The sequence below is a fragment of the Ochotona princeps genome, chromosome 1, assembly GCF_030435755.1.
Source record: "Ochotona princeps isolate mOchPri1 chromosome 1, mOchPri1.hap1, whole genome shotgun sequence".
Taxonomy (NCBI): Eukaryota; Metazoa; Chordata; class Mammalia; order Lagomorpha; family Ochotonidae; genus Ochotona; species Ochotona princeps.
In genome coordinates, this window is record NC_080832.1 from 105846845 (window position 1) to 105871446 (window position 24602).

The following is a 24602-nucleotide window of genomic DNA, read 5'->3' on the forward strand; positions in this document are numbered from 1 at the left end:
CCGAACCCATCTCTGCACCCCTAAGTGTGGCCCCCAGCCAGTGCGTAACGGCTCCCCAGGACCAGAGAGCCAGGGACACCACCCTCCTCCTCGGACAGGCTTAGGTGGGAGGACTCCCCACTGCCGAAGATGGAGAATGGTTATCCCCTTCCCACCCCCCCGCCCCCCAGACACAAACCCTCGGCCGCTAGCTGCAGCCACCTCCCCCGCCCATGACCTCATACTTTAAGCTCCCATATAGCCTTTCCCCGCCCGTCCCACACCCTGCTCCCTGGGTCGGGGTTGGAACGGGAAGGCACCGAAGGGCCCAGGAGTGGGATTTTGGGGGACGGGGCCCAGCAATTTCCCGTCTTTGGGAAGCCGAAGGTGTTAACTTTTCCGCGTGCAAAAACCCACTCCCTCGCTCACAGGTCCTCCTCCCTGGGGGCGTCTCGAACCCCACCCGAGGTGATCTGATCCCTGAACTCTGGCTCGCGCTTCCCGAAGATGCCGGGAAAGGCCGGGGTCACGGGGTCCTAAGGTCCCCATGCCTGATCCTGCTGCTGGGGTGCGCCGTGGTGGGACCTGGGGGTGGTGGTGGGGCGAGGGCAAGACAGCTCCCACCCCACCCCCACTCCCCCGGGCCCAGGACGTCGAGACTTGCACCCTGGGCTCGCCTTTCAGCCCGCGCCCTGCCCCCTGCTCGCAGCTGCTCTCGGTCTGGGTGCAGCGGTTTCCCCCGCAGAGGAGGAGGAGACTGCGCGAGGGAGCGACTCTGGGCTCGGGTTTCCGCACCAATGCTGAGCAGCCCCGGGCGGCCCCCCGGCGGCCGGCCCTCCCTCCCCAGCACCACGTTCCACAGTCATGGCGCGCAAGGAGGGGAGAGCGCGCGCCGGGGCCGCACCCGCGCCCCCTCCCCTCCCTCGCCGGCCCCCCTCTCCTAGGCAACCTCCCTCCCCGGCCTGCCGCGCCGCCGAGCTGGAGAGACCACTAACCCCTCCCCAAGCTCCCCAGAGAGCAGCGCCGTCTGCAGCGCCCCATCCCCGCCCCCATCGGGGCGGAGGGATGGAGCCGCGCGCTTCGCGAACCTCCAGCCCCTCTTTCCCCGGAGCCCCTGCCCCTACGAGGCCGGGCTGCGCCGGGGGGTCGGCGAGGACTAGCTCGCCGTCCGCCGTGGAGCCCAGTGCAACCCTTTTTCTATATACATAAAAAGAGGCACACCCCTCCCCCTAGCCGCACCCCACCCCCACCCGAGTCCTCTGATTGAGAGCGCGTTACAATAACCGGGACGGCTACGCAGGAAGCAATCCTGCAACGGGTCCGGCCACGCTGCCGGCTCCAGGGCCTCGGTAGTTATTTTTTTCTCCTCCTGGCCATGCCGGAGAGGCTGCGGCACCCGGGTGAGGGCTGTCGACAGGTCCCGCGCGGAGCCCACCACGGGGCCCTTGTGCACCGTCCCCCTCCACGTCCAGAGACTGGCCAGCCTGCAAAAGGTGCAATCTCACGCACACGCAAGAGCACGCGAATAAAGTGGGCAGCGCAGCGCCCGGGCAAGGCTGCGAACAAAGCGGACGGCCAGCGGGACCTGCGCCCCGGGCCTGGGAGGGTGGGGTGGGGCACGGGGTCCGCGGGCAAGGGGCCACGGTGGAGACCCCGCCGGCCGCCGGACACCTTACTTCCTGCTTCCCCGCCCGCGGCCAGCCCCAGCTCTGCGGAGGGATATCTCTCCCCTCCTCTGTCCCTCTCTCCCTCCCTCCCCGCCCTCCTGCTCCTCCTCCTCCTCCTCCTCCTCCTCCACTCCCCTCCCCACCCCGGGCATCGGCTTCCCCCCACCCAACACACCCCGCCTTTCCCTTTTTGCAAGAAAATAATTTGACAGTCGATTTGCTGACAGGGGAGGAATTTGCATCCTGGATTGGAAAAAAAAAAAAAGGCCGAGAGGAGCTTGGGAACGGTTGCTAGGGGTGGGTAATGGGTTGAAAAAAAAAGAGGGGGGGTGCCGGTGCCGGGTGCGGGGGGGGGCGGTGAGAGCGGAGAAGGAGGACTAAGGGAGGGGGGCGAGGGTGGGGAGCAAGGCTCAAGGTAAGGCTAGGTGGCGGTGGCCCGGGCCCGAGTGGGCTGCGGCCGGGGGAGGGGCGAGAGATACATATGTATTTCGGTCTCCAGCACACCCCCTTGCCTAGCTAGCAGCGATGGCTGAGAGGCGGTGCATGCTGATGCGGAGTAAGTTTCCTGAAGGGGCGGGTGGCTGCACGCGCGCTACCCGGCGCTGCGAATTTCCAACCGGGGAGGGAGAGTGGCTGGATGCGGGAGAGTTTGGAGTTGCTGGCGGCGGAGGGCAGGCAGGGGAGCAGGGCCGGGGGCAGGGGGCTGCCTGGCTGACTAGCTGGCCGGCGGGCGGGCGGGCGCTATAGCTGGGAGTTAAGTTTCCAGGATCCACAGAGCCTGCACGCTGGCTCGCTAGTAAGTTTCTGGCCAGGGAGGGCGGCGTGGGGAGGACGAGAGGGAGGGGTGCATGTCCATAGGAGGGGGGAGGGGCCCCGCAGATTTCCTGCGGGGAGGCCGAATGCATATGGAGAGTAGATTTCCTGAAGGGAGGGTGGAGGCGTAGACGGGCCGAGTAAGTTTCTTGCCGGGGTGGTGGCGGAGGTGGTGGTGGCGAGGTGGTGCTTTGGAAAGCCCTGAGCTTCCCAGCGGGGGTGAGGTGGGGTGGTGGTGGTGGTGGTGGTGGGGAGAGCACGCAGGTTTTTTTGGGGGGTGGGGTGAGAGGCGGGGGAGGACGAAAGGCCGGGTTCCCTACTGGGGGGAAGAGGGGAGCTTGCATCTGGGGAGTATGTTTCCTGGCGGAGCGATATTTGTTTACAAGGCTGAGGGCAGTACTGTAAGTGAGTAGCGCTGCAAAGAGGCGGCTGACATAAATTAATATTGAAATTACTCCCTCAGCTCTGCTAGCCCCCCGGCCCACCCCCCCAAGCGGACACTGGTCTTCTGGTCGGATTGCCCATGCACTTGTTGCAGAAGCAGCCAAGGTAGGAAAAAAAAAGGAAAAAAGAAGAAAAAAAACCTGATTAAGTTTCATTTTTTTAAACATTCGTTGGGGGATGCTCCCGTGAGAAGACGACGGGAGTGGGGGTGGGGAGAGAAGAGTGTGTGTGGGGGGAGGAGGGACAGAGAAGGACACGTTCCCCTCCCCACTCCCACCTCCTCCACCGCCCCCGACCCTCCGCCAGTTTTCTTGTAGGGTGCCAGCCGGGCCTGCGCCCCTCTTCCCTCGCTGGGCTGCTCAGCATCCCAGCCGAGGGGGAGGGGTGAAGTGGACACTGTAATTGGCTTCCCCGGCCTAAAGGCGGGTGGCGGTGGCGGTGGTGGCGGCTGCAGCGGCGGCGGTGGTGGTGGTGGTGGTGGTGGGCTTGCAGTTGAAGGCTGCGATGTTATAAAGCCTTCATTCTTCCAGCCGAGAAACCACAGGACCCTGGGGATGTGCCTTTGGGGTTTTTCTGACATGATGCATGTGTGATGTCTATGTGCTTGCAGGCTCGGGGTGTGTGGGGGAGCTGGGTACTCCCCAGAAGTTAGTGCGGCCACCCTGATGGGAGCCCCCTCCATCGCTGCCCAACTTCAGTTTGGAGCCTGGGAAGTTAGAGCTGGTGGTGGTCGAAGAAACTGATCTAAAAAAAAAAAAAAAATCCCAACCAAGGCACTCATTCGCCGCCGGCAGGGGCCTCTGGAGAGCACCTGGCAGGCGGGCCTTTGGCCCCGCGCGATGGGCTGGGACATGTGCGTCTGCCATCCTCAGGTTCCAGAAAACGCCCGTGGCTGCTTGGCGTGTGCGCGCGCGCGTGCTTTCCAGAGGGCCCACTCGGCTGCAGCCAGCTCGGTGGAGAACTCTTCCCTCAGGAGAGAGGGGCAGCCCTGGCAAGGGACCGTGGTGAACCCAGGGGGACTGGCAGCGTGGCTTGGGCTGGCTTGGTAGGAAGTGGGAGAGAAAGCACTTGGGGAAATCTTCCACCCCTGGACGGCTGAGGTCCAGCCCTCCTCTCCTGGAAGCCGGTGCACTTGCCTTGTTGTCAGGCCTGGAAGCGTGGACTGCTGGATGGAGCCTGGAGTTTTACATGTTCCCAGCTCTCAGAGGAAGGAGTTTGGGGGCTAGGAAATGTGGTTTTGGTACACACTGGAAGGAGTCTCCTGGCCTTTAACTAGTTAACCAGCAGTCACTGACCCTCCTGGCCTGTTTTCTTGGCTCTCAGCCTCCTGGTTTCTGCAGAAAGAGTTGTAGGTTGTGGCTGTCAGGTGCTGGTTGGTGCAGGGACTTTTAACTTGGCTAGGATAATTTTAGAACTGGGGGTCAGATCTAGAGATACTGGGTAGGGTTAGGTCCCAACCACCAGGCAGGCAGTGGGGTTGATGAAAGTTGGTTCAGCTTTATGCAATTTGCTAGATAAGGTTCAGTTCTAGAAGGGGGAAAAAAGCGGGATAAAGAAATTCTCTGTACATGTAGCTGATGGACAATGCTTTTGTCTTTTAATTCCCTTTACCTATCAGATTTCCAGATGAAGGTTTGGTATTTGCCAGTTTGAGAACTGAGTTGGTCGTGAATTCCATCTTACTGCCACTTATCCAGTGTTACTGGCTAGGTATTAATTAAACAAATTAGCTATTATTATTATTATTTTTTTACCCGAAGGAAATCAGCCTGCTTGGTGTGTATGCCTGGGAGGATAAACAAAACCTTGGTGTGTGTTTAATTCAGGGTGAAATTATTTACATGTCTAGCTTCAAGGCCAAAAGCAATCATTCTTTTTTTTTTTTTATTTTTATGAGATTTATTTTATTGTCTTGCTTTGGCCATTAATCAAGTCACAGTAGCTTTTTTTTTCCCTCTTCTACCGAGAATGTTCTTGTGGTAATAAAGGCTTGCTTGAAGGCCTATGAATCACTATTCATTCTTCTTAAAATATTATGGCGATTGTCAGGATTTGATGTATAGGAATTGATACCCGGAGTGACACACCTCTTGGGGCCCCACCCTTCCAAGCATGTCCATTTTTGCCAAAGGCTTATGCTTGTGCAGGAGCTGGCTTGATGTCAAAAAGAGCGTTTCCCTTCTGCTTTATAAGCATGGAGAAGATTAATTTTGCAGGTTCTGTAGACTACATGGGTCTTTTCACAGCTGGGTTCGCAGGCTTCCACATCGCAGGCATGTGTTCATATCACATAGCACTTCTGTGAGCTTGCTGTGAAAACAGTTGTTCTATGAACTGGGTGGAAAGTACTCAGTTTTGACTCCTCTAAGCTGCCTGGGCCTGTGGTTTCTTAACTCGGAGCTTAAATTGTCAAAGAGGGGACAGGCTGATGTATTCTTTTGCTGCTTATATAAGAAAATGTGTGGTCACAGAAACAAGCTTACATATCATTTTGTCGGTGAGTCGGTCATAATAACCAAAAGCACTCGTTCTGGGGAAAATAGAGGGACTCTCCATCAAGTAGATTAGTTAGAGGATGTTAAAATTGCCTTCAAGTCGGTGGCATGGCCATATAGTATTTATGATAAAGAGACAAGATCGTTGCAGGTGGTTTGATGATGAACGCAGGGGAGAAGATTCCCCTGCGAAGAAATGTTGGGAGGGTGCCCATTTGTGGACTTGGGATTCTCTGTCTTAGAAATGGGTAGTTGGATTTCGTGAGTTTCCCTCTGGCTCTGAGATCCTGTATCTTGTGGAGCAAGCTCTGCCGAGGTCTTGACAGCCTCTTCCTGGGCCAGCCGCCAAATTGCTTTATGGACTTGGGTGAGTTGATTAACTTGTGTTTTTGTCTTCCCATGGAGAAAGTGGATTTGTCCTCTGGCATTCCAGAAAGGGACTCTTGAACAGCCTGGCTGTCTTGCCCATCAAGTGCTGGGAAATACTTCTGACAAGTCTTGAACAACAACAAAAAAAGCATAACTATGTGTACTAAGAGAGAATGGGGTGGGACACCCCAGATAATCTCAAATTGTCCCAAAAGTTTCCTCTCCAGCTAGCTGATTCACTGGTCTAATAGTTGGTCAGGTTTAAGGTGAGTGAAGAGCTTTGGGGAGGAGTTTGGGGAGGAAGTCCTAGGTGGCTTTGCCCACACTGTCTTTGGAGAATTCACAAGTGGGTAGCTGAAATGTGGCTGAATATTGATGATTGAATTCATAATGATGATATTGTATTAGTTGTTTCTGAGAAAGCGTACGTTTTGCCAAAGGCGTTTTTTTTTTTTTTTTTTTTTTTTTTTTTTGACAACAGCTCTTGATATTTTTATTGACTTTGAACATCGACATGGAAAGTAAGGTTCCAGACAAGTGGCCCAGACCCCAGGCGGTATGAGTAGTGCCAATTGTCCAGCTGGGAAGGCAGCTGAATTCAGTTCATTTTGTTTCTAACCTCATAAAACTGTGTGGCCGCTGCAGAAGGAGGAGGAGGGTGAGTGGTGGAAGAGAATCAGTTGGGATCTTGTGGATGAAGGATGTTTCTGGCTTCGCAGGTGGGGTGGGAGCCAATGGGCTAAAGGAGAAACTAAAACGCAGTTTGTTTCTGTAGCAGGGAGAGAGCGGCAAGAACAGCTGGATTTCGGTTACTGGCAGGTCTTTCCACAAGGGCCATGTGGCATTTTTAAGGGAGAGTGTAGTCTTCATAACATGAGATTGACCTCCTGGCTCTTTTAATAAATCTTTTTTTTTTTTTTTTTTCTGGCTTAAGGAAAATACACAAGAGAAAGCCTCTGAGATCTTCTAAGACTTTTGAGTTCTCATAGTGGTTGCTTGTCAACATTTGGTTTACGGGGAAAATGGGTGATTCTTGGTTGTTTCTCCCCTGGTCCCCGGAAGTCTGCAAATGGGAGATGGGGTGAGATATGTTGAGTTATTGCGCTGTTGGTATAGCAACATTATAAAAGTTTTTCTTTTTGGATTGAGGAGGAAGGATGGGGGTGGGGAGAACTTGGGTACCTAAGTGGCAGTGATGACTGTGGGGTTATAGAACGTGGTAACAGTACTGTCATGCCAGTAGCAACCCTGGCTTTTTCATTCATATGTTCAGCAACTGCTTATTGAGCACCTGTTTGCTGGGCCCTATGTTAAGGGGCTGGGAACTTGCCGAAAATGGTGAGACATAATTCTCTTCCTCTACCCACACCTACACCCCACCTACGGACTTATGGTAGAGGCAGGAGCGTAAAGAAATGTGTATTGCAGAGGGTCAGAAATGCTCTGATGACCGCATAAGGAGCTGTGATGTGGTTGCGCTTTGGCTGGTTTGGGAGTGTTGGACAGAGGAGGGGTTGTGTGGGAAAGTCTTGCTTTGTTGGGCTAAGAGAGTCTGCAGACAGGGGCAGGGAGTGGGGATAGTGGATCAACTCTGTGGGCTTTGGATTTCGTTTGAAACTATGAAAAGTTTGGAATAAGAAGTGATAACTTCTAACTTGCGTTAAAGGGGATTGCATTGGTAAGGAAGGGAGTGGAAGAGGGGGCAGGTGAAGAGGAAGAAAGGGAAGAGGTTGGTTGAACAGTGAAATGAGGAGGTGTGTGGAGAAAGGCAGGTAGGTGTGAGATGTTGCAGGCACTGTTGGGTTTGTAGGGGCGAGGGTGAAGAGGGATACTGGATAGCTGAGATGTCTTACTGAGCAACTGGGTAGATGGTGTTGCTGTTTGTGAAGATGGGAGAAGAATGAAAGAGGAAGGAGGGCAAAATCAGGCTATTTCAGTTTGGGGCTTGAGATGCCTGTAGATTCAAAGTGGACATGTCAGAAAGGAGGTCCAGTGCCAGAGGAGCTGGATAACCAGTCAAGATATGGGTAACTATCGCATGGAAGCAGGTGTTTAAATCCAGAAAAAATCGTCCCTGGAATTGGCAAAGTGGAATCCCTTGGATGACTTTGGGAAGAAAAATTTCAGTGGAGTGAACGATTGAGAAGGACCAAGATTGGAGGGGTGGGGATGGGTAGGGAACTTGGGTAGTGAACTTTGGGAGAAGATTTGATCATGAAGAGGTTAGAAATGGATTGGGAGTCAGAAGGATGTGTACTTGCAGGGAAAGGTTTTCTTTACAAGGGACTGGTGTGTGAGGGAACTTCAGGAAGTTTGTAGAAAACAGAATTGAAGGTATGAGGATTTTAAAAGCAGATTTTATTTGAGAGTCAGAGTTAGATACAGAGAGCAAGAAACACAGAGCTTTTCTATCTGCTGGCTCAAATGGCTGCAATGGCCAGAGATGGATCAGTTCAAAGCAGGGAGTCAGGAGCTTCTTCCAGGCCTCCCACTTGGGTTCAAGGAACCAAGCACTTGGGCCATTCTCTGTTGTGTTCCCAGGCACATTAGCAGGAAGCTGAATCAGAAGTGAAGTAGCCTGGACTTGATTCAGTGCCCATATGGGAAGGTGGCGCCACAGGCTGAAGGATTAGGCCAGTATACCAGCTCCGGAGGTATGAGTTTAAGGACTGGTGTTGTGGGGCTGCAGGTGAGGTTGTATCCCAGATCAGAGTGCCAGTTTGGTTCTCGGCTACTCTTTTTGCTGCAGTTTCGCATCCTGGGAGACAGCAGATGGCAACTCAAGTGCTTGGGTTCCTGCCACCCATGTGGGAGACCTGTATGGAATTATAGACCCCTCATTTTGGCTTGGCCTAGCCCCCAGTTATAGTTGGCATTTGGGGATTTTCAAGTGGGTGAAAATAAACATTTATTGTAAGTATGAGTTTATTATGGTGCACAAATTCTATTTTATAACCTGGGAAGTTTATATTATGAAGAAATTGTTCAAGGATTTCTTCCCCACACACACACATAAACTCATATTTATTTGAAAGGCAGAGAGACATAGAAAGAGACAAACAGAGCTTTTATTCGCTAGTTTGCTTCCCAAATGCCTGCCATGGCTGGAGTGGAGCAAGGGCCAAAGCTTAGACACAGGAACTCGTTCAGGTCTCCCACAAAGGTGGCAGGGACCCAGTTCCTTGAGCCGTCATCCCTGCTTCCCAGGATCTGCCTTACCAGGTGTCAGGAGCTGAAGCTGCAACTCAAACCCAGGCACCCTCAGGTGGGACACAGGTGTTTTTGCCATTAGGCCAGACACTGCCCCTAAATTCATTCTTTCGGTTTTGGATGTTTTTTTTGAAGTACCCCGTGTTTGTGTACCGAGGAGGAAAGATGAGTGGAGAGGGAGTGATTTGGTGAATAGAAATGGATTGGATCCATTGAGCAAAAGCCCCTGAAAAGTACCTTTGCTTGGGGAAAGGCCTGCCCTCCAGTAAAATGGCAGGAGAGCTGAGGCTGCCCTACCCTTAGGGAGGGACACCCAGTGCAGCCAGTGCTTGCATCGGAAGTTGTTGCTTGTGTTTCTGAGCATTTGGTTGCCTTGGTGAGTGGTACAGGGGATGGTCAGATTCTTTTGCTTAGGTAAAGGGTACTTCATTTACAGTAATTGGGACCTCCTATTAGATTTTTTTTTTTTCTTCATTTGAGAGGCAGGGAAGAGGAAGCGAGAGGGAACAAGTACTCCAGTCTGCTGGTTTACTTTTCAAATGCCTGCAGTGGCAGCTAACATTGGGAGTCGGGAACTTATACAACTTCTACAACTCCTACCTTGGTTGTGGGATACCCAAGGGTATGAGCCATTGCCACTGCCTCCTAGCATCTGTATCAGCAGGAAGCTGGAGGGAAAGGGGGAGCTGGGGATGGAAGCTAGCTACTGTGCCTTCACCATGAGTCCACATGCCCACCCACGGTGGATTTATTTGAAAAAACTATGACTGTTTAAAGACTGCTGTGACTTCTAATCCTACTCGAAAATTTGGTAGGCATGTTTGTTTTCTGGAGTGCTGCCCCTTGTTTTGGCTGCTATTCTCAGAAAGAATCCACCGACCAGGACTGACTAGGAGGTGTCCAACTATTGGGGGTGGTGGTGGTGGGGGGTGGATTTCATGGAAGTGGGTAAGGCAGAAGAAAGAGTTGTGTTGGGGTATAACTCTGTTTCCAGGCTCTGGACAAGTCAGCCTCCCCAGCCTGCCTCTGCCTTTGTAGAAAAGAGGGTGCCACCATCTGTCGCCTCTCCTCTTAGAGCTATGCGAGGTGGCATCAGATAATGCATGGAAAGTGCTATGTAAACTGTAAGCGGTGTCATGCACAGGCAGCGGCGAGGTGACTTGATCTCTAGCCAGATTCTGATATAAAATCTGCAGGCTGACCAGACAATTCCCTGAATGCCCCCAGAGCTGTTCCTAAAAAGCCAGTCTCCCTGCATCCACTCCCACTGTCATGCCTTCTACAGGGGTTTTCCTGCACCCACTGATCCTTTTAGCAAAACTGCTCTTTTCATTGCCGGGCTGGCATCGGAACGCTGGCTGGGAATTGTCAGTCGGCATGGGTTTCAGACCATGAGTCTGAGTTCAGCAGTTGAGACCTGGCTTTGCAAAGGGCTGGGTCACTTTGCTTCCTGCAGAGAACCCTGTGCACTGGGTGTAGGGGGGTCTGGAACGTTCAGATAAACCTGCTGGTAGGTTCACACTTTTAACTGTATTTGTGTGTACCTGGTGTCTGTTTGGCCCGTGAGCTGTGCTACAAAGTGGCATCTATGCAAAAGCCGTCCCTGGTGGCAAAGGCCACTGTGCATGCCGGACTGACTGTGCATGCCAGAAACACGCTGTCCATTAAAAAAATCTAGTGCTTCTCACTCTGCCTGCCTGCAAGGAGGGGGCTTTATTTTGACACTATTTTTTAAATTATTATTATGGAAGAATCTTTTAAACATGTGCAAACAGTGGATAGACTCATGTCATCAGCTCCTGGGTACCAAGTTAGAGATTCAGCAGATAGTTACATTTTGCCACATCTACCAGTGGAGAATGGCAGTGTTTCCTGGTCCTGTCAAATAAACACACACAGTTGGTTTTGAGGATTCAGTGGAATTCATATCAGTGTGTTTTTGTGGAGAGGGAGAAACCAAAGACAGGAGTCGGATGCCACCCATGAAATCATTGGTGTTTTCCTGGAATTTTATACTTTCAAAGCCTCCTTGGCATATCTTACCCATGTCTCCCAACAGCCGTGGAAGGTAAATGCTTTGTGGCTGAGGAAGCTCGGGAAGTAGAATGGTACAAATGTAAGTGACTACTCCGGAGTGCCATGGCTAGCCAGGGTCCAGGGCGCTGGTTTAATAGCAAGAGGTTCTGGATGGCTGCCAAGTGTAAGGAACAAGCATGTGGTACAGAACGGGGGCAGAAAGTGGATGATGTTGAAGAGTTCACGGAAGAATGAAATTCAAGTGTATTTTGATGCAAACAATTTTAAAATCCATGCACAGGTTTTTTTCATAGCACCCACTTCCCATACATTCACTGAAGACCCCCTTGGAGACCTGGATTTCAAAAATGTTTGCGCCAAATAAATGTACAACTCCAGGCCCCGTGAAGTTTGTGACCTCTTGTACAGGCAAGAAATTGTGGGTTTCAAGCGGGTCACTTGGTTATGGGGGCTACAATATACTCTGTTACCTTAGTTGGAAATCCCCAGTTGGCATGTTATAGGGATCTGGGGACCACTGTTTTCTTTTTTAAATAAACTTGAATGATTTGGCTCTGGAATTTGGGAATAGGCAGGTGTAAGAATGCCTTAATTATGGCTGAGAATCAACTTTAAACAAATGAGGCAGTTCCTCTTTACCAGTCTCCTGCAGTCAACTCCGTTCCTCGGTGGGGGTACCTGGGCCTGGAGGTGATGTGGTCTTGAGCCTTTGGCCTCCGACTTTGGCCATAGCTGGGTCCTGCATAGTAGACTGCTCCAGGAAAAGTATCCTTTCTGAGGGTCTTCAGGCTGTTGGAGACCAAGCTGCTAGGAGGGCCCCTACTGAGGGGGAACTGCGTACAATGTAACTCTTAAAAAAATTTTTTTTTGTTAAGAAAAGAGGGAAAAAGGGGTGGAGCTGATGCTGAAGGAGTTTTAAAGGGAGTGTTGTGGCTGCCCCCTGTGTGGTCCTCACAAAAGGAGATACCAGACTCGAGGATGCCAGTAGTGGGGCTGATTCCGAAGGATCCAGGCTTGTGTTCCCTTTTCTGTTTTAGCTGGGGAGTATAGGCCAGCTGAGGGGTGCTGGAGGCGGGGAGAGCCACAGTAGGTAAGGACATGTGGGACCTCTTTCTTTCTTCTTCTTTTTTTAATAAGATTTATTTTTTATCGGAAAGTCAGATTTATAGAGCGGAGACACAGAGAAAAATCTTCCACCTGCTGGTTCACTCCCCAAGTGGCTGCAATGGCTGAAACTGAGCTGATCTGAAGCCAGAAACCAGGAGCTTCTTCTGGGTCTCCCACACAGGTGCAGGGTTCCAAGGTCTTGGACAGTCCTCGACTGCTTTCCCAGGCCACAAGCAGGGAGCTAGATGGGAAGTGGAGCATCTGGGATACAAACTGGCACCCATATGTTATCTCGGCGCATGCAAGGCGAGAACTTTAGTCACTGGGCTACTTCACCTGGCCCCGGGCCTCTTTATTTTTGAAGAGTCTTAGCAGCTTTTGAAACCAGCCTGGAATTTAAACTATTGTGCCATGTTGAAGGGCGGACACTTATTTCCATAGTCTTTCTTGAGGGCTGTGTGTGCCAGGACACCGGGGTGGGCTCTCTGCTGCCCTTGACATACAGGGCTACAGCTGTCATCCTTACCACAGAATGGGTCTTTTATCCTATTCTAGACTGGGAACTGGTGAAGGACAGACCTGGGTCATCTCTCAGCAATTTATCTGTTTTCCTTTTTTAGTTGGATGGCAGAGAGACAGAGCGCTCTGTCCCCTGATTCGCTCCCCAAGTACCTGCACCTATCAGGCTTGGGCTAGGCGCATCATGTGCTGCCTTCCCGAGTACACATGAGCAGGAAGCTGCTCTGAAAGCAGAAGAGCTGGGCCTTGGAATGGGCACTCTGACATGGATGGAGTGTTGGCATCCCAAATGGCAACTAAATCATGGGCACTGATACCTACCCCAGCTCTCATCTTCGTATCCAGAGCCTAGTATTGCTTCATGCTGAAAATATGCTTACTTCTTTGAGATTTAGCTGGGGGTGGGAGGGTTATTTTATTTTGCTTCTGGTTTGGAGGGTGAAACCCAGGCCTGCCTCCCACCAGACCTGGCCCTTGGAGCTACTATAGGAGAGCAGATCAGGCAAAATAGTTCCTTCTGCCTTGCCACGGCCTGGCAAGCCCTTAGTTTGGAGTGGCTTCACTGAGTTCTCCCGATACAAATGCTGTGCCGTCCCTCGTCCCCTTTAATGAGTGACAGTTCGTTACATCGGTTATTCAAGGCCTTATCTATGTTTCTGTCTGTGCCGGCTTAGTCAAAATAGGAAAGAGACCGAGAGACTCAGTATTAGATTTTTGTCGCTGGCTTCCCCCTCCCCCAATCCTTCCCCTCTGAGCAAACTCTATGTAAGATTTCTGATATGGGGGCCTGGCGGGCGGCTGGGGTGCTGTGTCCTTGAAGTAAATGCTGCCTGCACAAAAAAAAAAAAAAATGTGCAGGGCATTGACTTGTAGCAAATGCTGTTTTTCCAACAGCTGTGATTTTTCCATTTTTCTTTTTCTTTCTGTTTTGATTAGTGGAACCCATTGTGCCCCCCAGGGGGCTTCAGCTTGCATTGGGGGAGGGCTGAAAGGGAGCTACATTTTCCTGGGAGCCCTCCAGGTGGGGAGCGGGAAAGGAAGAGAGGGATTTATTGAAAATATATGTCTACTTCTGCTATGATAAAGCGGCAGGTCTGAAAAAATGCAACAGGGAAATCATTATGGTGGTAATGTAGGCAGAGCTCCCTTTCTCATTATCAGAGCCAATGCTGGGTGGAGGAGGGGGCTGGCTGCCGCTTTGAGAGTTGGGGTATTCAAGAGTAGCAGAAACGCAGGGGATTGTCTCCGCCCCGCCCCCAGCCTCCTTCTCTTCTCTGATAACCTTCCCGAGCTACTGCTTGTTGAGTTTCCCCACTTTCCTCCCTGTTTACCCCTGCCATCCCGAAAATGCTGGAAGGGTTGTTCAATTTTTAAAGTTACAGGGAATTAAAATACCTTTTCTCTGGGGAGGATTTTGGCAACACGTTGTGATCAGAAACTGGATCCTGTCCTTTGCAGTCGAGAGAGAAGAGCCAGTCGTTTAGGGACTTAGAAACTTGGATTTTGCCTCGGGAGGCAATCAGAATTAGGGTGACAGCTCAGTCACTCGTGGTTACAGCTAACCTCTCAGCAGCTTGCTGAGGACCCATGTGCCTTCTTAGTTAGTGGTGTAAGGGGGCAGATATGCTGCTGTCTGCTTTACACTTGGGGAAACTGAGGCTTAGGGCTTGTCAGCAGCGTGCTTAAGGACACACAGGAGCACAGAAGGGGCAGGGGTTGCTCTCTGGTTGAGAGAAGGAAGAAGAGAGAGTTACTGACAGAAGGAAGTAGAGAGCTCTTCTACTTCACTCCCCAAATGCTCTCAGTGACCAGCTTAAGTCAGGATGAATCCCAGAGCTTTGAAGGGCAACCCTTGTCTCCCATGTGGGTAGCAAGGAGGGACCCAGTTACTTGAGTGCTGCAATTAGTGGGAAGCCATAGTCAGACATTAAATCCAGGTGCTCCAAGATGGGACATGGATGTCTTAGCTGCTGAGCAAGATGCCTGTGAGGTCTGTTTGATAAGCACATGCATTCCGTTTTTGTTGGCTACCCCTCTCAAGCACCTCATTACCCCTAAGGCTGCTGTTCCTGATTACATCAATGAGGGGTAGAATTTCCACACGTGGATTTTTTTTTTCTATTGCTTTTCCCCCAGGCACATTATCAGGGAGGTGGATTGGAAGTGGAACAGTCTGGATCTTGAACTAACACCCATATGAGGTACCTGAACTGCAGTGGTGGCTGTACTCGGTATGCCACCATACTGGCCATGAACAGTCAGTTAATAATGCCATCTACTTTTATGAGCTTACTCTTAAAACGCATTTTCCTGCAAACTTCATAAAGTCCCCTTGTAGCGAAAACTTGCTCTGAGACGGGTGGAGAACCTGGAGGGATTGAGTCTGTGGGCCAATAGGTCCTTAGAAGAGTGAAGGAAGCAGACGCAGGACTGCTCAGGCCGTGGCAAGAGATGGAAAGGGAAACATTTCTTTTCTCTTACCGTCTCCCATGTTCTTTTCCATTCCTGAGGGGGCCTGCTGAAGGAACTGCTTTTGCTGACGAGTTATTCACTCCTTTCCTATTTGAGGCCTTGGCAGCCAACCATGCGCTCTGCACCTGTCCTATATGGGTGGGCTGCCCCCTGTGTGTCCCTCTGTCCATCTGTTTGGATCCCTTTAGGCTCTGCCTTCTGCTGGGCAGCCTTGTTGTAGATCCTACTGGTAGAATCTGAGCAGGTACTCAGAACACACGGGCTGAATTGTCGTCCTCCTCAGCCCCTGCCTGGGCCTGACTTCCAGCAAGATGTTCTTGGGATTGTGGAGGGAAGAGCTTGCCGAGAGCTTCGAGTAAGATTCTTGGACATCACTGAGCTATCTCTAGTCTCCTTGAAGTCTTTAAGAGGAACCGGACTGGCATGTTTAAGAGAAGCATGAAGGGACTTCTTTGGGAAAATGGGGCAGTGTGTTCTGGCTGTGGGGACCTCAAGTTGTGCACATCTGAGGACAGCATCCATCTCAGAGTGCAACAGCTCCCTATTAACCGCAAGTGTATGCCATCGTTTTAGTATACTAGGGTATTTAAACCCAGAGAGTAACTCCAGAGGAGGGCTTTAGCAGCCTCGCAGCTGAGAAAGTAGGAACACAAAAGGGATTAAGAAGCTTGCCCCAGGAGCCCAGTGTTGTGACTCAGCACTGACTTGAGTGCAGGCTGTTCCACTTCCAACCCAGCTCCCTGCTAATGTGCCCTGGAAAACAGCAGATGATTCAAGTACTTGAGTTCTTGCCACCCTTGTGGCAGAACTAGATGGGATTCCTGGATCTTGGCTTTAGCTTAGCCCAGCTCTGACTGTTGGCATGCATTTGGAGAGTGTGTCTGCTACTGGAAGATCCTTCTCTGTCTCTCTGAGCCTTTCTGATGAATAAGTGAATCTCTCTCATGCACATATACCACGCACATGTAAAAGAACCAGTTTGCTTACAGGCGTGGCTAGTAAATTGCAGGGCAGGGATTCCAGTGCGGGAACCCAGACTTGGATGGCTGTAAAAGCAGGTGCTTCTACCGCTTCCTTATTCTGCCTCTCATTAGCCTTACCAGTCAGTGTGGCCTGGGTTTTGTCCAGAAAAATGACAACGTGGTAGGAGGGCTGGCGCACCTGCACCTGGTGCCACTCCTGGGTGGGATAACCCTCCTAAGCCTAACCTTCCTTATCCTCAGCATCCTGGTTTCTTTGGAGAGGCGTAAAAGTAGGAGATGGAAGAGCAGGTGGAGAACTTGAAAGCCATCTTATCCACTCTTGTCATTTTCTGCAGGGCAAGGCTCTGTGAGATTCCAGAGCAATGTCCAAGCTTTGCATCTGATGTCGGGGGGTGGGGTGGGGGGTGGAGTCCCACTGAAAATGCTGGAAAGGATGAAGAAGTAAAAACCAGTTTCACCTAGATAAACCTCTTGTGAAACGAGGCATGATTCCTTCAAGTAATTTTTCAATACAGAAGTCTTTTCATAATTCAGTGCTTTGTGTATGCATGAGATTTTCTAGCTTTTATTTTTAGAGCCAAACCTGAATTATTAGTATTTTAGCAGTTGGTTAGATAATGTGGGGGTACTTATATGGCTTATACTCCTTTAACCTTCTGAAGTCTTGCTATGTGTTTTTTTTTCTTTTTTTGCTATGTGTTTTTAAAAGATTTACTGATTGATTTGAAAGGCAGAGTTACTGAGAGAGGAGATGGTGGGGGTGGGTAAGAGAGAGAGAAAGAAAGGGAGAGAGAGAGAGAGATCTTCCCATCTGTTGGTTCACTGTTCAGATGGCCACAATAGATGGGACTGGTCCAAGCTGATTCCAGGAGCCTGGAGTTCTATGAAGTCTCCCACATGGGTGTAGGAGCCCAAGTACTTGGGTCATCTTCAGCTACTTTCCCATGCACTTTAGCAGGGAGCTAGATTAGAAATGTAGCAGCCTTGTTATGCATTTTAGTTATACCCATGAAACATTCTTTAAACAATCAATAATAATTTAAAATGCATAACTAGGCTGGCCAAATCCAGGAGCCAGGAACTTTATTCAGGTCTTCCACATGAGTGTCAGAAACCCAAGAACTTGCAGTATTATTGACTTCCTAAAAAGCTCATTAGCAGGAAGCTGGATTAGAAGTGGGGGCAGGATCCCAGATACTAGAATTTAGAATGCTGTTATCACAGTCCCTGTCCTTAAAATTATTTTTTTCTTTCTAGTTTTGTGTTAAAATTCTATATAAAGTGTTGTTCTCTATTCCACAAGTATGTGAGCTGTTGTTATTTTAGAGTTCTATCTGATAATTCTGATGTTGGCCTTCTTGTGTGGTTTATTTGTATCAATTATGTTGTTCTCTTGTTTTGGTTCTTTTTTGTCACATGCTTGGTGATTTTTGTTTGAATGCTGGGCATTTTAATGGAAAATGCACAGGCTTGCCTTGATTAAATCAGGAATGCTCTCGCTCTCTCTCTCTCTCTCTCTCTCTCTGCCCTTACTCATAGACTATTCCTAGGAGCTCTCTTCTGGCCAGGCCCTAAGCTCCCATGTTTTGTGTGCTTGTTGTCCTGGAATGATGCAGGCCTCTGCTTTATACGTCAGTGTGTCGATGCTTCGGTTCTAGCGCTTGCACACACCTGGCCTAGGTGTCAATAGATGTTTGGAGGGGAAGTGGCCTGTGGGACGTGTTAAGTGTACTTTGCTTTTCTTCTGGGATTTTGGTCTCTCAAACCTTGGCTTTCTTCATCATCCCCAACTTCAGCCTTTTAAGACCAGGGAGAAAGGTGCTGCAGGCTTTTAGTTGATGATTTCTGTACTAGCAACTTCTTGTGAAGAGGCAGCTGATCCATGAACACTCACTGTGCTTCCCTCTCCTGGAAGCTTGGCCTCTCAAGTTCTGTCTAGCTGCTTGTCCTCCCACACTAGCAAGCAGCTATTAGTATATTGTATTTTATCTATCATTTGTAGTTATTCCGTATGAGAGGATTGATTAGTTTAGTATCAGCTACGCCATAATATCTGAACATGAAATCTAATTTTATGTTTTCTTACTTGAAATTACAAATATGGTTTGTGTCATGTGAATTCTTCACTAGCTAATTTTTTAATATTTTCACTAAATCCCCTTTTGGGGCTTTTATAATCTACTCAGCCATTCTTCTATTGTTAGACACCTAGGTCACCCTTGCCGTAATTCGCTTTTATATGTAATTCTGCACACATACCTTTGTATTTCGTGGCTAAAGCATCTTATTCTGATTTTGAAGGTTTGTAGTTAAAAGGCTCAGCACTGAAAATATTAATAGTAGAGATTGTTTTTTATACATCTGTCATGTACGCAGTAAAACTGTAGATCTGTTCTATCTCAGATGGTTTTGAAAGAAGCTTTTTTATTTTCAAAAAGCTGTGGTTATTTCTTTGGAAATATCCCTACAGTACCCCCTCCCCTGCCACGTGCCTGGCATGCTTTTACATGCTGTGTAATAATACTAATAATGAGTTTAATTCTCTAGAGAGCCCTGGGACACAGTTGCAGTCAGGGGTCCTCTTCAGAGCAGAGGAACCTGCAGTACCAGAAGGCAGGTCATGGCCAAGGTCACCAGCTCAGTGATGGCTGAGCCAAGCCTTGTGACTGATGTGGAACCCTGGCCTTTGAGCCACACTAACCCCATCCTTATGTGTTGTCAGTTACTTAAAGCTCAACGGCACAATGAATATATGAAATGGAAAATTCTAGAAGGAATATGCAGTAACTCATGACAGGGATATTGTTGCCATTATTCTCTTTTATCCTTAGTTTCTATCTAGCCCTCAATTAATAATGCAACTTCACTAACAGTTGTAGAAGAAAGAGTATGTATAGGGAAAATCTATCATGCACCCAAGGGGGTCTTGGATTGTTTCTCTCTTGGATAAGGAGGACCACTGTCCTACACTATACCACCACAGAGATGCACATGGAGGGGTCACCCATGAATTGGGGCTATCAGGACAGCCGTTGGGTAGCTAGAATGGAAACAAATAAGAAGTAAGGTTTTGTAACTGTTAAGCTGCAGGGAGTTTATGGCAAATAAGAAACTTTTTTTTTTTTAAGATTTTTTTATTATTATTGGAAAGCCGGATATACAGAGAGGAGGAGAGACAGAGAGGAAGATCTTCCATCCGATGTTTCACTCCCCAAGTGAGCCGCAACGGGCCAGTACGCGCCAATCCAATGCCGGGACCAGGAACCTCTTCCGGGTCTCCCACGCGGGTGCAGTGTCCCAAAGCTTTGGGCCGTCCTCGACTGCTTTCCCAGGCCACCAGCAGGGAGCTGGATGGGAAGTGGAGCTGCCGGGATTAGAACCGGCGCCCATATGGGATCCCGGGGCGTTTAAGGCGAGGACTTTAGCCGCTAGGCCATGCCGCCGGGCCCTGGCAAATAAGAAACTTGACTGGGTAGGGCTGCAGTCCTTGGTCCTCTGCCTCCTCCTTGGCATTTCTAGTGCTTGTCCATGCACCTGTGCTCATTCCTCTCTTGTTTTCCTGATCCCTAGTCCCATCACAATGCTACCCATCCACCTTCCTCTTCATTTCCTTTGCTGTCCATTACTCGTTCTTCTGAGCTGAGATATTGTTTTATAGAATATTTGTTTACTGAATAAACTTTGTGTTCTCCTTTTAGTAGAAAAACAAACTTTAAAACTTTTTTCTTGGGCCCGGCGGCGTGGCCTAGTGGTTAAGGTCCTCGCCTTGAACGCCCCGGGATCCCATATGGGCGCCGGTTCTAATCCCGGCAGCCCCACTTCCCATCCAGCTCCCTGCTTGTGGCCTGGGAAAGCAGTCAAGGATGGCCCAAAGCCTTGGGACCCTGCACCCGCGTTGGAGACCTGGAAGAGGCTCCTGGCTCCTGGCTTCGGATCGGCTCAGCCCCGGCCGTTGCGGTCACTTGGGGAGTGACTCAACAGAAGGGAAATCTTCCTCCTCTCTGTCTTTCCTCCTCTCTGTATATCTGACTTTGCAATAAAAATAAAATATATCATAAAAAAAAGTGGAACAACTAGTATGGGTTGCCAGCACTGCAGGTGGTGGCTTTACTGGCTAAGCAGCAACACCAATCCTCCCTGTAAGTTTTATTGAACATTTTCTGTATTACCTAGGGCCAGTGGCTCTTTCTAGAAAAAGCCCTCAATTCCTGGCTTCTTGGAGCCGAGGGAAGATGGTTTCACATCGACTAGAGGAAGCTGCTGACATGGGCTTTGAGTTTTCCAGGGGTTACTTGAATTTTTGTTTGTTTGTTTGTTTTTTACTGGGAATGAGCCACCTGGGTAGACTTTGCAGAAGCTGCAGGCTGTGTTTATAGCATCCATGAAGGCTGCTGCCAAGAAGGGTGGTAACAGAGGCTGGGAGGCGAACTGCCCCTCCCCGTCTTGATTCTTGGGCAGCAAAAACCAAGTCCTTACCATGATCTGACAACGCCCCCGCCCACACACCGCTAGCCACCCCTGCCCCTCCTGCTATGCACCCTACCCCCCACCCACAGGCCACCCCTGCCCCTCCTATTGTTCATCCTGCTCAGTCCAGCCACACTGCTCCTTGAATCCTCCTGGCCTGGTCTGATCCCAGGGCCTTTGCACAGTTTGTTCTCGCTGCTTGCATTGCTTTTCCAGACCTGAAGATTCCACTCCTTCCCATTCCCTCTCTACTTTCTCATCTCTCATTCACCCCGTCCCTGGATTCCCCATCCCTTTGTCTAGAACACTGTAGCCTTCTGTCAGTGCACTCGGTGTCCTTGTTCTCTTGCTGCATGTTTCCCATCTCTTGGAGCCTGGGCGTGTTCAGCACAGCCTCCTGAGCCCTCTGGAAGACACCAGGCACACAGTAGGCACTCAAGTGCATGTGGAATGCTGTGTCCTAGGGGATGCTCAGAGGACCCCCTAACCTTAGAGACTTTATCGTGGCTTAGGATGTGGAAAAATCTCTTTGCCTGTAGGAATTTTTTTTTAATTAAGAATTTTATCATTGTCATCCCCTGCCCCCTTCCAGTTCATTTAAGACTGTTATGAAACAAAACTCATTATGCCTCACGATGTGACAGTGCTGCCGGCCCTGGGGAGAGTGGGAGGCGGTGGCATTTGCAGGGCGTCTTTCCAGCTTCCCTCTTTGCATTTCTCAGGGTTCCATCACTTAGGATGGCCCCTCGTCCCTCACCCCAGCTCCTTGGGCAGAGATGGGTCGCAACGGGTTCCAGATCTCACAGGGTGGTTTTAGGGGAGAGCCTGTTAGCCAGAGAGGAGCCAGCTTCCTTCTCTCAATAGAGGGTCTTTGGGTCACACTAGTTCTTGTGGGGAGAAAAAGGAGGTAGGTAGGAGAGAACGGAGAGGAGAGAGAGGCAGGGAGGTGCGTTTTGTGTGGTTCTGGCTGAGGGTGAGGTCACAAGGTCAGTCAGCAGTGTGGTCCTCCTTGGATACGACTTGGGGTTGTTGCTACAGATATGAATGAGTGGTTGTCATTCATTCATCTCATAGCATTTGCCAAGTGCCTGCTGGGTCCAGCTGTGCTGGAGGGGCCCGGGGACTCGGGACTTGGAGGCAGAGCTCCAGCCACCTCTGAGCCTGCTGCAGAAGGGGTCCTTCCCAGGGGACTTGGGAGTGACCCAGTGGCTGCGAGCCAGTCTGTCAGACTTGGCCTTTCTCTCTGTGGGTTCCTGGGAAGTAGGAAGGCCTGCTGGGAATAATTAAAGTGTGTGGAAGGGAGGGAGGGAGGGAGGAGGAGGAGGCTGGGCGCGTCAAGGAAGTTGGCTGAGCCTCCTCCCAGAGTTCTTTTCCAAACATTTCCCTGCCCGACTCCATCTCCCGGCTTTGTGGGATCAAGGCCTACCTGGCCTCAGATGCCAGCAGGCAAAGGTTAGTTCTGGGCCTCAGGATGGTCCAGGTTTTTAGTTTTCATTATTATTATTTTAAAAACAAATATTTATTTTCATTTTCTTTGAAAGGCAGAGAAACAGAGAGGTTTTTCCATCTGCTGGTTCACTCCCCCACATGCCTGCAGCGGCCAGGGCTGGGCTAGCCTGAAGCCAGAAGCCCACAGTTTCATCTGGGATTCCCATGTAGTGGTAGAGAGGGACTTTTCACCTTGCTGCTGCCCTGGGTGCACAAGAACTGGAAGCTGCATTGGATGCGGAAGAATCAGGACTCATATGCAGTGTCCCAGTGGAAGCTACGTTTTGTGCCAAAAGCCATCCCCCACCCCCCACACTGCAGGAGGCTTCAACTCTTAACCTCTTTTTGAGTTGTGGTTTTTCCATGTAGGCCTAGGATCTTGGATTGGTACCAGGATAGGCCAAATTATTGAGCATTCCCATGCAGTCACGTGGTATGTGGGAATCTGAGAGAACTTCCACCTGAGCCACTCCTTCTATCCCGATCCTGGTGTCTCATTGGCTGACAGAGTGGTGACCCTGACTTACTGAAGTTTTGTCTCCTTTTCCTTCTCCAGCCTCCTGGTTCTGGGTTCATAGTGTACATCACAAAGCCACCAGCCCAACGGTTAGCCTCTGGATAATGTAGTCTGTGAAACTAAAATGCACAGTGTGTTACAGTACAGATACCCTGAGAAATTAAAGGGAAAATACCTGGACGTGGTACTCTCAGACAGGAAGTTAGCCAGGAAGGGAAGGGAAAGATTTTACACAGGTTGAATCAGATGTAAGAATATAAAGCCTGGGAGGCTCAGATCCCGCCCTGCGCGCTATGTGGTGCTTGCTGTAGCACCTTGACCAGAGATGCAGAAGTGATTGCCTCTCCTGTGGTCCCTCTAGGCAGGCCCAGCCTCTGTGTGCTGCACCCTCGGCAGGTGCAGGGTGTAGCCTGTGCGTGGCTAGTGATATCACTCTGTATCTTTTTTTTTTTTAAGATTTATTTATTTTTATTTGAAAGGCAGACTTATAGAAAGAAGTAAAGATCTTCCATTCTCTGATTCACTCCTCAATGGCCAGAGCTGAGCCAATCTGAAACCAGGAGCCAGGAGTTTCTTCCATGTCTCCCGTGAGGGCAATAGGGTCCCAAGGCTGTGGGCCATCCTCTACTGCTTTCCCAGGCCACAAGCAGGGGGTTGGATGGGAAATCGAGCAGCCGGGACATGAACCAGTTCCCATATGGGATCCTGGCAGATGCAAGGCTAGGATTTAGTCACTAGGCTATAGCGCCAGGCCTTTCTTGTTCTTTCTTAAATATAACAGAGGCTATGCTTCTCATTTGGAAAGCATGTCTTGGTTAAGTAAGATCTTTGTTCTTTTCTGTTACTTACAGTTTCTTTAAAGCAAAACACACCCACTAATAAAAGGTTATGTAGGTTTTAATCCATGTGATAAATCCCTAAGTTGACTTGATTAACTGAATCAGTAGTATTTGTTACTTATGCAGACTATCAGGCCAGGGGTGAGACAAAAGGATTGTCAAGCTTTCCAACAAGCATCAAGAATAAATACTTGGTCCTAACTGCTAGGCGGTGTTTGGGGACCCCACCTGCAAGAGTGGGTGTGGCTGGGTTCCTGGCCAGATGTCAGCTGCTGGACTGAATGGAGTGAGCTGGCCAGAGCTGCTGCCCTCTCTGGGTTGAACACTTCAACCTAGATCTTCGAGCCACAGTTATGAACAAGATAAGTACGGGCAGGGCCCTCATGGAGTTTTCCTATTGGCTGAGGACTTTTAGTGGCATTGTTTTAAAACCACACCTGTTAGAAATAGTTGACAAGTCATTTTCTAGGGCATTGCAAATCTAAGTAACTTTACAGAAGGAGGGTCCAAGTGAACATACAGTTTTAGTTATGTTAACAGGTGTCTGGGGGTTACTGTGTATGTTTATATTTAGTTAATAGGTCTTTCTTTTTAGCTAGTTCACCCATCCACTTCATTTAATTTCACATGCCTTATTTCCTTGCACTGCTCTGGGTTGGAGTGTTTTAGCGCTACATGATTTTTTTTAGAAGATTTGTTTATTTTTATTGGAAAGGCAGATCAGATTTCTTTAGAGAAGAGAAAAAGAGAAAGATCTTCTATCTGTTGATTCATGCTCCAAATGTCCTCAACAGCCGAAGCTGAGCCCATCAAGAGCTGGGAGTTTCTTCCGGGTCTCCCGCACGGGTGCAAGGTCCTAAAGGTTTTAGCCGTCCTCTACTGCTTTCCCAGGCCATAAGTAGGGAGTTGGATGGGAAGTGGAGCATTCGGGAAGGGAGCTGGCACCCATGTAATATCCTGTGCTTGCAATGTGAGAATTTAGCCACTGAGCCATTGTTCTGGACCCTACTTTTTTTTTTTTTTTTTTTTTTTGCTTATGGCCCAAGTACTGTAGACGTTTGTGAGATGCTTGTTTCCAGTTGGGGTAAAAAGCTTGTCAGAGTTGGAGTGACTGCTGTCTGCAGAGCCTCCAGGGGGAGAACTGTTGGCTTGGAGGAGCTGGAGGAGCACATGCCTCCTTGGCCTACATGCCAGGG

The 24602-nt window shown here is 49.9% G+C and overlaps 1 protein-coding gene across 11 annotated transcripts in view; it reads left to right on the forward strand.

Annotated features, from left to right (window-relative positions):
- TRERF1 (transcriptional regulating factor 1) overlaps nt 1-24602 on the forward strand; it is a 244416-nt gene that overhangs the window by 45069 nt on the left and 174745 nt on the right. For 4 of the 11 annotated variants that reach the window (XM_004590368.2, XM_058662967.1, XM_004590370.2 and 1 more), the window contains exons 1-2: nt 2252-2442; nt 2923-3008. The exons of 1 other annotated variant lie outside the window; for it this stretch is intronic. The gene's annotated coding sequence lies outside the window, so the exon portion shown is untranslated. Of the gene's footprint in view, nt 1-1835; nt 1944-2073; nt 2203-2250; nt 2443-2922; nt 3009-24602 lie in introns of those variants that run through there. 6 more of the 11 variants (XM_058662934.1, XM_058662938.1, XM_058662931.1 and 3 more) reach the window with 6 other exon arrangements.